Genomic DNA, 13322 nt, shown 5'->3' with positions numbered 1-13322 from the left:
AGTTTGACTCAAAACAGGGAAAAACTTTCTAAGTGTCATGAGACAGGATGTTCTATTTTGTCCAGAATCTTACATGAGAAAATCTACTACACCAAAGTAGGGAATTTCATGGAATGAAAGCTTTTGGCAGCTTTTTGTTGGCCACTAAACCCAGTTGTTATAATGACAAAACTATTGAAAACTGAAATGAAAGCTAAGGGAACTAATCGTGAGGGAGGATCAAATAAGAATCATAAACTCTTGTTTTAACTAGAAATCTTTGAGAATATTAAAAATAGGAAATAAATGTGAAGTTTTTATTCTATCACCAATTAATTTGGTTTAGACAGATTAGTAGTTCTGCTTTAGAATTCTTTAGATATAAAATAAACATTGGAAAAATATGTTATTCTCTTAAAAATTAGGATTTATTTTAATAAAACATTTATTCATCAAATATATTTGAGAGCTCACTGTGAACTAGACAGCAAAAAGTTTCATAAAGAAAGCACTTTAGTAATAAGATTGGTTTTTAAAAACCAAAAACATTTTTCAAAGTTCCACTAACTACTGAATGGTTGGCATAATTATATAACTCGTCACTGCTATCAATACATGAAATAGTATAAGCATAAGAAATATAACTCAAAATAAAACAACATTTTTGCAAAGAATAAGGTTAAAAGCATTTTCTATTTTCCTTTTTGGAGAAAAATAAATTCAGTTTTCTCTCCAGCTTATGTACAGGCATAGTATTTAATGCAGATCTAACAGTATGTGTCAAAATTTCCTGTATTATGTTCTTTAGAACACTATATCCAATGAAATATTCTGTAAAGAAAGGAGGGGAGCTTTTCAAAAGCAAATAATTTTTAAAATACTGCACAACCAAACTCTTTAAAATATCCAACATACACATTAGAATATTAAAAGTCCAGAGAAGTCACAAACTGTGTGCAAGTAATGCCTATTGGGCTGGGGATGTAGCTTACTAATATACAGAGTGCTTGCTTGCCTAGCATGAGGACCTGGATTCTATTCTTAGCACAACACACAGACACACACACATACACACAGACACAATCTATTAATTTTTAAGAGCCAGTGTTTCCCAGAACATGTCTTGAAGACCTCTCTTTTCTAATCATTATTAACTGAAGACTTTGATAATTTTTTTCTTATGGAACAATCATATAAGGCCTATACATCAATATGAGTGTTTCTGTCTGTTGTGAATATTTCACTTGCATTTTCACAGAAATTTAAACCTTTAAATGCATATAACTTGCCTTATATAGTAGAACAGAATGACTTGGGGTCCTTCTTCAAGACCAAGGAATAGACAGGCAGACAGAAGCTCTGTCTGCAGTTACACCTGGCAGCCAGAAATGCCTCCTGGGCAGGTATTATAAATAATATGTTCCTCAGAAATCAGGCTTCCAGGAGAGGAGGAGGTACAGACCACTTTACATGTAGAGGTCACTGGAGTTTTAGGAAGGAAAGACCTTTTAAAGTCACTTAAGAGTTCTCTAATCTCTCATGTCTTATATAAGGAAAATCAGGCCCAGAGCCAAAGCCAGGATGCAAGACTTCAGTCTTCTGACTCTAGGTCTCAGCTCTCTCCTCTAGGACCTGCAGCCTCCTGGATCTTTTGGAGTACAAGATCTGGGGGTCTTTATAACCAAAGACAAGCTAAACAGCTATAAATTAAAGAATCAATAGCATTATCAACACCAACTCTAGTCTCAGAATACTAAAAAAAATCAAGAAAAAGTTAATTTTTTTCTCATCACTTAACAAGGTTCATTTTTTGATATTAACCTGTTTGTTTTGTAATTTTAGAATGTTTTAGGAGGTCAAAAGACTTTAATCTCAGGCCATGTGGCTCACAGGTTCTACTCCTGAGCAACAAATGCTGGAGAAATCTAACTAACTGAAGGCAAACAGGTGACTAAAATATGGGATCATTAAAACTTTTTTACATTTTTTTATTTTGTCTTCATATTTATAACATACATCATTAACTATTAATTTATGTACCTGGATATCTAAGATTCTATTCATCAAGATTTAGATATTTTAAGTCTTAATTCAATGATGCCTGCTGATCATTTCATAAACAACTCCTAGACAGACTTCACAAATTTTATAGAAGTGGTATAGTGTACAGTCTTTGTTCCTTTCCTTAAGCATATCAGCTATTTCCTTTGTGATAATTATTTTCCAGGACTAAGATCCTAAGTCTCTTAAATCTATTGTGGATATTAGCACTTATTAAGGAAAAAAGAAAAACACCCTTTTAAATTGCAGTAACATAATTTTTTTGAAGTAGATTTTAAATATTTTAAGAATACAAATATATTTGGGCAAGAAATACAGCTAACCCTCTGGGGGCTTTTTCTCCCCAAACTCCTGTAACTAAGAATTAATAAACACAGGCCTATGGACTAAAAACTTGCTTAGGTTTAATTAAAAAGTTATGCAAAAAATTACTCCCATTTCCCCTTGTGCAAAAAAAGAAAAGTATTAATAAGAGTGAATTAGGTCACCAGGATTTTCACACTGCCTTTTCTTAAGAGATGAGGAAAAGACTAACACATATTTTTCACTATCTACAGGATTAAAAATTGACTTAAAACTAGTTACTCTGAGCCAGGAGAAAATGGGAGTTGTTTCCTCCCATTTCTTCTCTTCTTTTAGAATGAAGTTACTTTAAAGTATCCCCTTTTACATAATCTCTATCAGGGAATCAGCTTGATATACAAAAATTTTAATTCAAGGAAGAAAGAACAGTACTGAAACATTTTGCAATCTTATATATTTATTTAGCTGACAGATCTGTACGCCAACTTCTTGACTTGAGCTAATTTTCTTCCATTTGTTTTTTGGTTTGGGGGGTTTTGTGTGTGTTTTCTGTTTTGCTTTGAGAGGTGATACATAAAGAGTTATGAAAATTCAGAGTTAAGCATTGAGGTGGAATGCACTTATTCCCAATCCTTCTGTTTTTCCAAGTGACTCGGAACAAACTCCAGTCTTTGGGTTACCCACGCTTTTCAACTAAAAGTGTGGATGACTTCCATTAGAGTTAAATAAGGCCTAAATAGTTAACTAAAGTAATTCATTAAGTGATAAGTTATATATCTGTATAAATGTTCACTTAATGTTAGGCAAAGCATAATCAATCTGATTTTTTTTTACTTAAATATAACAGTTTTTTGTTTATTTTTCTGCTTAATGGACTCAAGAGCAATTTCATTTGGAATTGAATATATCTAGATATTATTTGATGGTACCTTTTGCTCTTCTGTGAATTCAGAATTGTTGTGTTGAGCTTGGGCCTCTTTTTGTAGATGTCTTGCTAATCTGTAAGAAGAAAACTTTTTTTAGAACTGAAAGCAAACTATCTCAACTGCAACAAAGTAAAACAAATTAAATCTCTTAAAAACAATAAAGTGCATAATACTTTGTTATGTTATTGAAGTAATTCCACATTTTCAAGGCAAATCTACATTACCCTGAGAATCAAACTTTTTACAAAAAAAAAGTTTGTACAAAATAATGATGAAATAAGATACTTTTCATACCATTTCACTGGGACAAATTTCAGAATCTTAGAGCTGCAAAGAATCTCAAAAAGCACATAATTCAACTTTCTTTACTATGCACTAATTTCTTCTATAAACAACCAATAAATAGTTGTCCAGATTCTACTTTAACACTTCCAGTGAGCACCAATAATATATCAACCATAGATACGTTATCATTCTATCATAATTCATTTCCCAATGAGATTTGCCCAAATCCAAATTACAGCCATGACAATAACTCCATCAAAATATGCTTTTGAAACATTTTTAAATGGAAAATAAAGAAAAGCCGTCCACCAATCAAAAACAGAAAATACTGCTTGCCCAGTTATCATTATATCTAAAAATGGCAGGTAGGCCTTGAGTGAGTTTTCCAGGATGAATTTATGATGCTAGTCCAAGCTCAATGGTGAAGATCCAAAGCTATTTCTGAGACAGCAAAAGGCAAAGACTTACTCTTATGAAGAAAGAGAGGGAAAAAAAGAGACCAATTTTAGACACAGTATATGATTAGACATATTTCTAAACAAGTTATAAAAATGGCCAATAAACACATGAAAAGATATTATGTATCATTAGACATCAGGGAAATGCATATCAGAATCATAAAATAATTACTTAGCACCCATGCAGATGGATATAATTTAAAGAGATGAAGAAAATAATAGGCGTAGGGAGAGTACGGAAAAAACTGGAACCCCCATACATTGCTGATGGGAATGTAAATTGGTGCCAGCCATTGTGGAAAAGTTTAATATAGTTAAATACAGAGGAACTGTATGCTCCATCAAACTCCTGAATGGATATATCCAAAAGAACTAAAAATAAATGTTCACACAAAGCACATGTACACAAATGTTTACAGCAGCATTATTTGTAATAATCAAAAAGTCATAAACCCAAAATTTCCATCAACAAAACGTGGTACATATATTCAGTAGACTATTATTCAGTCATAAAGAGGAATGAAACTCACATAATATGCTAGCTACAGTTATGAATGAACTTCAAAAAGATTATGCTATATAAAAAGAAGTCATATGTAAATGGTCATGTTATATGATTCCATTTACATGAAATGTCCAGGAAAGGTAAATTCATAGAGAAAGAAAGCAGATGAGTGGTTTCCAGGATATGGAAAAATTTAGAATGACTGATACCAGGTATGAAGTTTCTTCTTGGAGTGGGAGAAATTTTTAGGAATTACAATAGTGATGGTTATAACACATTGTGAATACATTAAAGACCACTTCACTGTACACATTAAAATAGTGAGTTTTATGGTATATGTAAAAAAAGAGCTAGCAAAATATTTTGAAAATAAGATTGCTATTCTGGTTGAGGTCTGGGAGTAGGAATGACAGCAAGTGCTAGGTAGAAAAGGCAATTAAAGAAGAAGTTCATCACAGTTCCAAAAAACAAGAACTAGATAGGAGTTCTATTCTATGCAATCATATCCTTAAAGATCAAGTAGTATTCTCAATGGCCTCTATCCTCTTTATGAAAAGTCTGCATCCTTTATCATTAAGCAAGAAATTCTTACAAAAAAATCTTAACATTTGCTAAGATAGCTCCACCATGTTACTCAGTCAAATTTTCATCCATTTACTTACTTGCTTCCAAAGCTGGAAACCACACAATATATTTTCCTAAAATGTCATTCACTGACTCATAGTCTCACATTTTTATGAATTCTTATGCAGGAGAAGGTACAAATAAATGTGGCCCATTGTCCTTTTTCTGTATTTGCTTTCTTTTTTTTAACTCTTGCTGACCTATGTGGACTCTTACAGGAATTCACGGTCTATACACCCTTAGCAATGTCAACTATACATCCCTGAGTTCAAGGAAGTTATACTGTAATAGTTTCTTTATTTGAATATTTCTACATATAATTTGCTAGGAGTGGCTATCAACTTAAGCAGGATTCTTTTTTTTTCTTTAAATAGTTTTTGTTTTGTTATTTTTTTAGTTTTAGTTGGAACCAATACCTTTTATTTTATGTATTTATTTTATGTGGTACTGAGGATAGAACCCAGTGCCTTGCACGTGCTAGGCAAGCACTCTACCAATAAGCCCAAGCTCCAGCCCCAGCCCCTAAGCAGGATTCTTGTCAGGAAAAAAAAGTATAGCTTTCAACTCCTGGTTAAATATTAATAATCAGGGATGGGGGTTGTGGCTCAGTGGTAGAGTGCTCGCCTAGCATGCACAAGGCACTGGGTTTGATCCTCAGCACCACATAAATGTAAAATAAAGATATTGTGTTCATCTAAAACTTAAGAATAAATATTTTAAACTAAATAAATAAATACTAATAATCAGAATAAAGGAGACTAAATTAAAATAATCCTGTTTTCAAAAATTAGGCAACAGATTGGGAGAAAATATTGTAAAAATAAAGAACTTTTATCTGTAGTACATAAAGAACACCTACAACTCAATAGGTAAGAGATAATTCAATTTAAAAATAAGTAAAAGCCTCTACTCAAAATGTCATGTGTCCGCGAAGTTTTCCCTGATACCAGATTTAAAATGGTGGTCTCCTAATTTCTACCCCATATTCCTGTATTTCTCTTCCCTACTTCATTCTTCTTCAAAGTATTGACCATCATCTAAAATATAGGCAAGATGTTTTGCCAAAATGTGACAATAAGGCAAGAATCCAAGTTTCTATAGCTTAAGAGTCATTTTCTAAGAATGACAATAGACTCAATCTAAAAATTAGACCTATTCAACAGTAACCAAAAAGCATAAACATGTGACATGGCAATAGCTGATGAGGCAAATCAACTATTTAGAATAACTTGATGGTAAAGAAAGATCAGGCTTAAGCTAAAACCTATTAGTGTCACACAAATTCAACTAATTACCTACAATAATTAGCAAGCTTTGTCCTGCTTTAGTCAAACCAATTTTTAAAAAATGAAGTTACAGGTGATAATATAGTTTATACACAGTCATCAGTTGTGTCCATCGAAGGGGGACACTGTCCAGGTGTACCCTGGATATTTTTTGAAATCTCTGGGCTGATTCTGCACCTGATAAAAAAGATAGCGCAATGATAGACAACAAATGAGAAAAAGGACAATCATCTGGTCCAAAAACTTAAGACATGAAATTAAGAAGCAGACAAAACAGAAGACAAACAACCATATTACTTGGAATGTATTACTCTGAAGGCAAGTGCAGTAGAGAGAAACACAAATTATTTTAAGCAAAGTAAGAAAAGACCATAGCAATAAGTTATTTTTAGAGAAAACCAACTGGAGAAAAAATATGTATGTTAAGATATGTCAACTTGACACAAAGATAAAGTAGAACAGGAATCTGAACCCATTTACAAGCTGAACAGAGCTGAATAATGAAAGCTAGTGTCATAAACTTGGCTGCTTGACTGGCTTTGTGTAAGAAAATATCTCAGAACTTTGAACTTAGGAAATTCCAACTTGTCTTGCACCAGGTCACGAGCTCCACAGAGCAGGAACCTATTTCAACAAGCAGGTTTAAAAAACATTTAAAAAATATTTTCATTGCTATTAATGATACACTTAAAAATGCAGTAAGTGCTAAAATCCATCAAAGTAAAATGCACTGAAAAAAATTAAACTTACTCAGAAAGATGTTCAGAATTTGGGATACAGACAGAAACTGAAATTAGAAGAAAAGTTTTATATTTACAACAGCATATGAACTATGATGAGAGTAACAATTTAGTAAAGAGTTCATATTGTGGTTGACCAAAAATAATGGAATAAATAACAAAATCCACAAGTGCACAGTTATATATACGTACCTTTCTCTACTACAACTTGGCAAGTATGGGTTTCATGTTGACTTAAGTGTGCAGCCATATTATCTAAGCCAGAAACATCAGTTAGGAAATCACAATTAAGGCACACTAGAGTAATGCCCCTATTAAAAAATAGCATAAAAGAAAAGTTTTTATCTGTTGTTAAATCTATATACAAGTTCAATGATTATTTTTCCACAAATTATCTTTTTGTGTAATAAATGTAACTTGTTATTTGTTATATAAATTTGATGTAACTGAAATGATTCTCTATAAAATGGTACAGCTATGTCCAAATTTTGCTACTACTTATTTACATAGAGTATTTATGTTTTATAAATATTTATCTTTTGTACCAGTCAAAAGACCTACAACCAGTCTAGGTTCCATTAACAATTTGCAATAATATAGGCAAGTCACATTCTATTTGTTCCTCTGCCCATCTGCAAAGTGAGAATAGCATTCATTCACTCAATATATATTTACTGAGGTTGTCTATACAACTGTATCACTGTTATTATGAACAACAACAACAAAAAAAGCCAGTCAGTACTTGAATGAAATTTATAATCTAGTGTTTTATTTAGTTGAGGACAAAATTAGAAGAAAATTATAAAGTATTTAGAAGTATAGTATGATACCTGCCACTACATGCCAAGGTTTTAGCATGATCTTCCAAGGGTGGTTATTATTTAACATGGAATTAACTGACGTAGTTAATAAATATGTTGGAGTCCACAAATTTGGAATCCTCATCATCCCAGCACTGTGAATGCTATTGCCTACCTGATGGGGCCTATACTACTCATTCTCTTTAACAAAACTTGTGAGTGCTGTACAGAGAAAGGAGAAAGAAACTCAAGTCCAGAGAAAATAAAGACAGCATCATGCTGCCTTATCAGGTCAAAGCAGGGAGAACTCCAACATGTTCTTGATTCTTAAATAACACATGAAATGATTAAGGAATTTCAAAGGAAGTTAGGAAACAAGTCCCAAAATCATGAAAAACTTTTTCTGAGTCTAGAATAGTTCTTACACTCACTGAATTAAACTGAATAACATTTGCTATCTGAAGTATTTAAACATAATTGGCATGTTAAAGTTATGTGTCAATGGCCTTAAGATTCATATTTAAAATGTGTTTGATCTCGTGACTTTTAGTTGAAAAGTATCTTAAATATTATTAAGACTGTAAAAATATTGAGATGGTTCAGAGAACTTAGAAAGCCACTATATAATTGAACTTATTAGATTTATTAAAATGTTAAGCAATTGGGAGCTAGTTGGGTCAAGCATTTGAAGTGCCGTTTAAAAGAAAATCATGTATATTTAATGGATAAATGACACTAAATTGTTTAAAGTAATTTGAACTTAAATTTCACTGTTGAAAAAAATTCAGTCTGTTCAATTTAAATGAACTTTATCTTACATTAAATTAAAGTTCCTCTAGAAAGTGATTACTAAAAAGTACTCAAATTCTAAATGGAGTATTTCTAAAATTCTAAATGGAGTATGGAGACTTAAAAGCTTAAAGAAAGTTAAAATGTAAAATACTTAACTTAAATAACTAACTACAATTTTTTCTATGAACAAACTGCCCTCATAGATACTAAAAAGAGTTTCACTGGTAAAGAACAGGCTACTGCCTATTCCACTGGATATAGATAATTTAAAAAGGGATGGCATGACTAACTCAATCTGTTTTTAAACAGGGATTTGTAATTGGAATTTTTAATCAAATTTCTTGATTTGGGAAAATATGTGAGTCTGGGAATATTATAGTTGGGTCATTAGTAGAGAAAAGATGGTCTGTACAGAGAAAGCAGAAAGAAACCCAAGTCCAGAGAAAATAAGACAGCATTGTGCTGCCTTAGCAGATCAAAGCAGAGAGAACTAAAGTAAGTTCTTGATGACTTTTTGTTTTCCTTATTTGCTCTGCCTGTTGCTCCTCTACTTAAGGGTCTATAAGAGTCTTTGGAATCTCTCTAATAAATCAAAGTTTCACCTAAATTTTGTTTAGGTGAAAAAATTGATCACTTAACTGATCACTGTTATTATCAGTTTAATACAAAGTATATACATTCAATGTTCATATATTTGATGTTCATTACATAATACATATGTTACACCAGTATATGAATACAAACAAACAGGATACTTCAGACTGATTTCTCCTCCTTAAGTTCTATTCTAATAGCATGATATATGTGTGCACTGAGAGAATTCACTGGCACATCAAATCTAAAATCATCTGCTTGCTCCCCAAATCATCTCCTCCTGACTTTCTTATGGTCCCATTTCACTTGACACTAAAGCTCAAACCATAGTCACCTATGACTTTCTCCTTTCTTAAAACATTTAATATGTCAAGCATTTTATAATATTAACAACTTATTGAGTACTTATCTGTGCCAGGCTGCTTTTAAACATATCATCTCATCTAAATCTTACAACAACCTGAAGAGTTAAGTGTTATAATTATTACCCTTTTATACAGTACAGAGTTAGCTTAGTAGCCTACCAAGGACATAGAGCTGGTAAAGGTCAAAATCAGGTGTAAAATTATGCACTTTGATTCCAGAGCCCATATTACATCATAAACACAATGTAATACCACCTCACCACCTTAATTCAGATCCCTAATCTAAATGATTTATGCACCTACAACTCACCTTGTATGTCCCTGAATTCAACTTTCCTTCAGTATCCCTTGAATCTACACAAAACACTAATGGTTCTCCAGTGCCCTCTGAATTAAGTCCAAATTTCCTAAGTTTAATTTTCAATGCATTCCAATATGATTGTAAGCTCAAAATTGTTGCTACAGACTTTAATTCATTACTATCACACAAACATCATGTTCCATCCATTTACTACTAGCCATACTTTCTGTATGTCTTCTCTTTTTCATTTCTGTACTTTTGTGCTATTTTCTCCAACTAGAAGATCCCTCTGCTTCTTCTGCCAGTTTAAAAAAAAACACTCATCCTTAAAAACAAAGTAAACCTAATTCCTATCCAGATCATTCCAAGTAATCTCTCACTTCTCTGAAATAACTTATTGCACTTATTAAAATCCACAGTTACTTCTGTTCATACTTTATTTCCCACCTAATGAACAACATTCCCTGAAGGCTAGTTCCAAGATTGCTTTATCCCTATCATCTACACAGAACCTGCTACAATACATACATGATAAATGCATAATACACATAATATACACAATAAAAAGTATTCCATTTCAATAAGTAATTACAAAGATTGGGGGATATGGAATTTTATAAATATGCTAAGTTCCACTCACAGAAATTGACCAATTCCAATGTGAGACATAATGGTAGTTGAGAGAAAAACACTCCAGACCTTTAAAAAATCAGATAATTTGTTTAAAAAACTAACACACAACTGAGCTAGACAACAATGAGGTAAAAATCAAATTAAAATCTGATTTTTAAAATGCAATAAATCCTATTCATTCTTATAAAAGTCTTTATTAAGGCAGTACCTCAAGTAACAATCAATTTCTCTGAATACAATAAACACTCTAATGAGACTAAAAGTTTTAATATTGAACCATTATTTTTTATCTTCCTGTGAGCTACTGGCTCAGCATCATAAATGGGACCTTTTGTCCAAATACATATTTTTTCCATATACATTAATTTATTCAACAAATATTTACTGAATGCCTACTATATGCTAGGCTTAAAAAAACAAAAACAAATGAACAACAACAACAACAACAAAAACCACAAGCCACATAGAATGTAGTAAGAGAACACAGACCACAGACAAACAAAAAGTAAAATATACAGTATTGCAAATACACTATGAAAAAAAATATTAAAAGGAGGTAAAAGTGCTAGAGTGAAGCATGGGGGGAGTGGATACAATTTCAAATGCAGTAATTAAGGAAAGGATCACTGTCAGAGTGGAGATAAAGGAGTAACCATATAATATCTGGGAAAGAGTAAACGATGCATAGGAGATAATAAACACAAAGATCCTAAGACATAATGCCATTCCCTCTTCCTCCTTTTCCATGAACCCAAAGCATCAAACAAGTCTTTGGCTATACTTATCAATAAATTAGTTTGGTGGAACAAAGATATTGTTATTTCAAGGAGAATAGCAACATAAGCAGAAAATAAACAAAGAAAAAGAAACAGAGGAAATCAGAATTTTAAAAAATGGTGCTCAATGGATTTTGAATTCAGTGTGTGGTATAACCAATGCTAATTATCAACATTCATCCATAGTTTCTTTACAGAAGCTAAGATGTATACTTCTATTTGAAAAAGAAACAAACAAAAAAGAATTATGAAGACTACTGATTTCAAGAATTTCAGTGGTTTCATATATGTGCTTCAAAAATTAACAGCGTCACTTTAATAGGTATCTTAAGAAACTTTTTGATATTCAAATATTGTTGGTGGGCCTGATTTTTCCTTTCATTTTACAATGCAAATGCATGAGAATTTCATCTTGACACCATTTGTCACCAATGAAATAAATTTACCAAGAGATTAATGGCATATCTCAGGTCTTATAAGGAACAATATAATATCCATTAGGAATCACTCAGATTTCCAAACTGGCACTCCCAGACAGTTTAATTTAAAAGTGCAAACCACAATGATACAGCACTTCCTAGCAACTAGGATGACTATAACAAAAAAGATATAATACTGAATGTTACAAAAGATTGTGAAGAAACTAGAACCCTCATACACTGCTGGTGGGAATGTAAATAATGAGGCTACTTTGAAAAGCAATTTAGCAGTTCCTCAAAAGGATCAATGTACTATAAAATCCAGCAAATTCAATGTTAAGTATATACTAAAGAAAAATAAAAAGACATGTCCTTAAAAAATTAATATGTAAATGTTCACAATGTAGCATTATAACAACCTAAAGTGAAAATGAACTGAATGAATGGCTAAACTATGACATATTCATAATATGGAATATCATTCAGCACTTTGAAAAATGAATCATTCATACATGCATGCTACAATATACATAAACCTTTATAGGCAGTTGGAAAAGATTACATACACAGTCTATCATTCCATTTGTAGAAAATATCTAGAATGAACTAATCTACATAGGCACAAAGTAGATTCATGATTGCTTAGTAATGGGGAGAGTTGAAAAGAAATGGGGATAACCACTAATGAATGGGGAAAGGGTTTCTGTTTGGAATGACCAATATGTACTAAAATTAACTGTGGTCATTGCTGTACAGCAGCAGTACAGTATAATATTATAACCTATTATAGGTTTGGATGCTATACTATACTGTATAGTATAATATAGCACAATACCATAACCTATTAATTTTATTGTTAAATGCATATTGTACAGCATGTGAATTATATTTCAATAAATTTGTTATGCAAGAAAAAAATGTAAATTATAACCATTGTTTAGTAGAAAGAATTAAAAAAAATCAACTAGTTACCTGAGATCTTCAGAATGCTCCTTAAATATACAAAACCTTTTACTTGGATGACTACTGTGAAAGCCGGAGAGACAGAAGACATTTTAATAATTTTAGTATAGAATTATATTATTTCATAATAATAATTATATTAATTTATAAACATATTTCAAGTCTGTACTTAAGTTTCTAGTTTTTAAAAGACTACAGAATAAATACTGAACCATTAACTCTGTTTAATTTAACATTTGATCTGATATTCCATTTTGCTTTTAATTCCTAATGACACATACTTTTTTCCCTAAGCATATACTTAGATGATCAATACCTCACCATTATGTAAAAAGGAAATGCTCAAAGAGTTAAAAAACAAACTAAATTTTTCATTTATTATACATTTAAAACAATTCTAAATTTTTATTAACAAATTAATTTTGCTACAATCTGAATTATTATTAGAAATCAACTTTTTGAAAATAACTTTTTAATAATCTTAGCATGCTGGTATAGAGACAGGGGAACAG

At 31.6% G+C, this 13322-nt stretch overlaps 2 pseudogenes; both read right to left on the bottom strand.

Moving 5' to 3' along the window:
• LOC143387436 (axin interactor, dorsalization-associated protein-like) overlaps nt 1-6125 on the bottom strand; it is a 36696-nt pseudogene extending 30571 nt beyond the window's left edge.
• Nucleotides 6126-7173: 1048 nt separating this feature from the next.
• LOC143387437 (zinc finger protein 280D-like) overlaps nt 7174-13322 on the bottom strand; it is a 94930-nt pseudogene continuing 88781 nt past the window's right edge.

This window comes from Callospermophilus lateralis (assembly GCF_048772815.1).
Source record: "Callospermophilus lateralis isolate mCalLat2 chromosome 11 unlocalized genomic scaffold, mCalLat2.hap1 SUPER_11_unloc_2, whole genome shotgun sequence".
Taxonomy (NCBI): domain Eukaryota; kingdom Metazoa; phylum Chordata; class Mammalia; order Rodentia; family Sciuridae; genus Callospermophilus; species Callospermophilus lateralis.
This window is presented reverse-complemented; position numbering and strand designations above follow the sequence as displayed.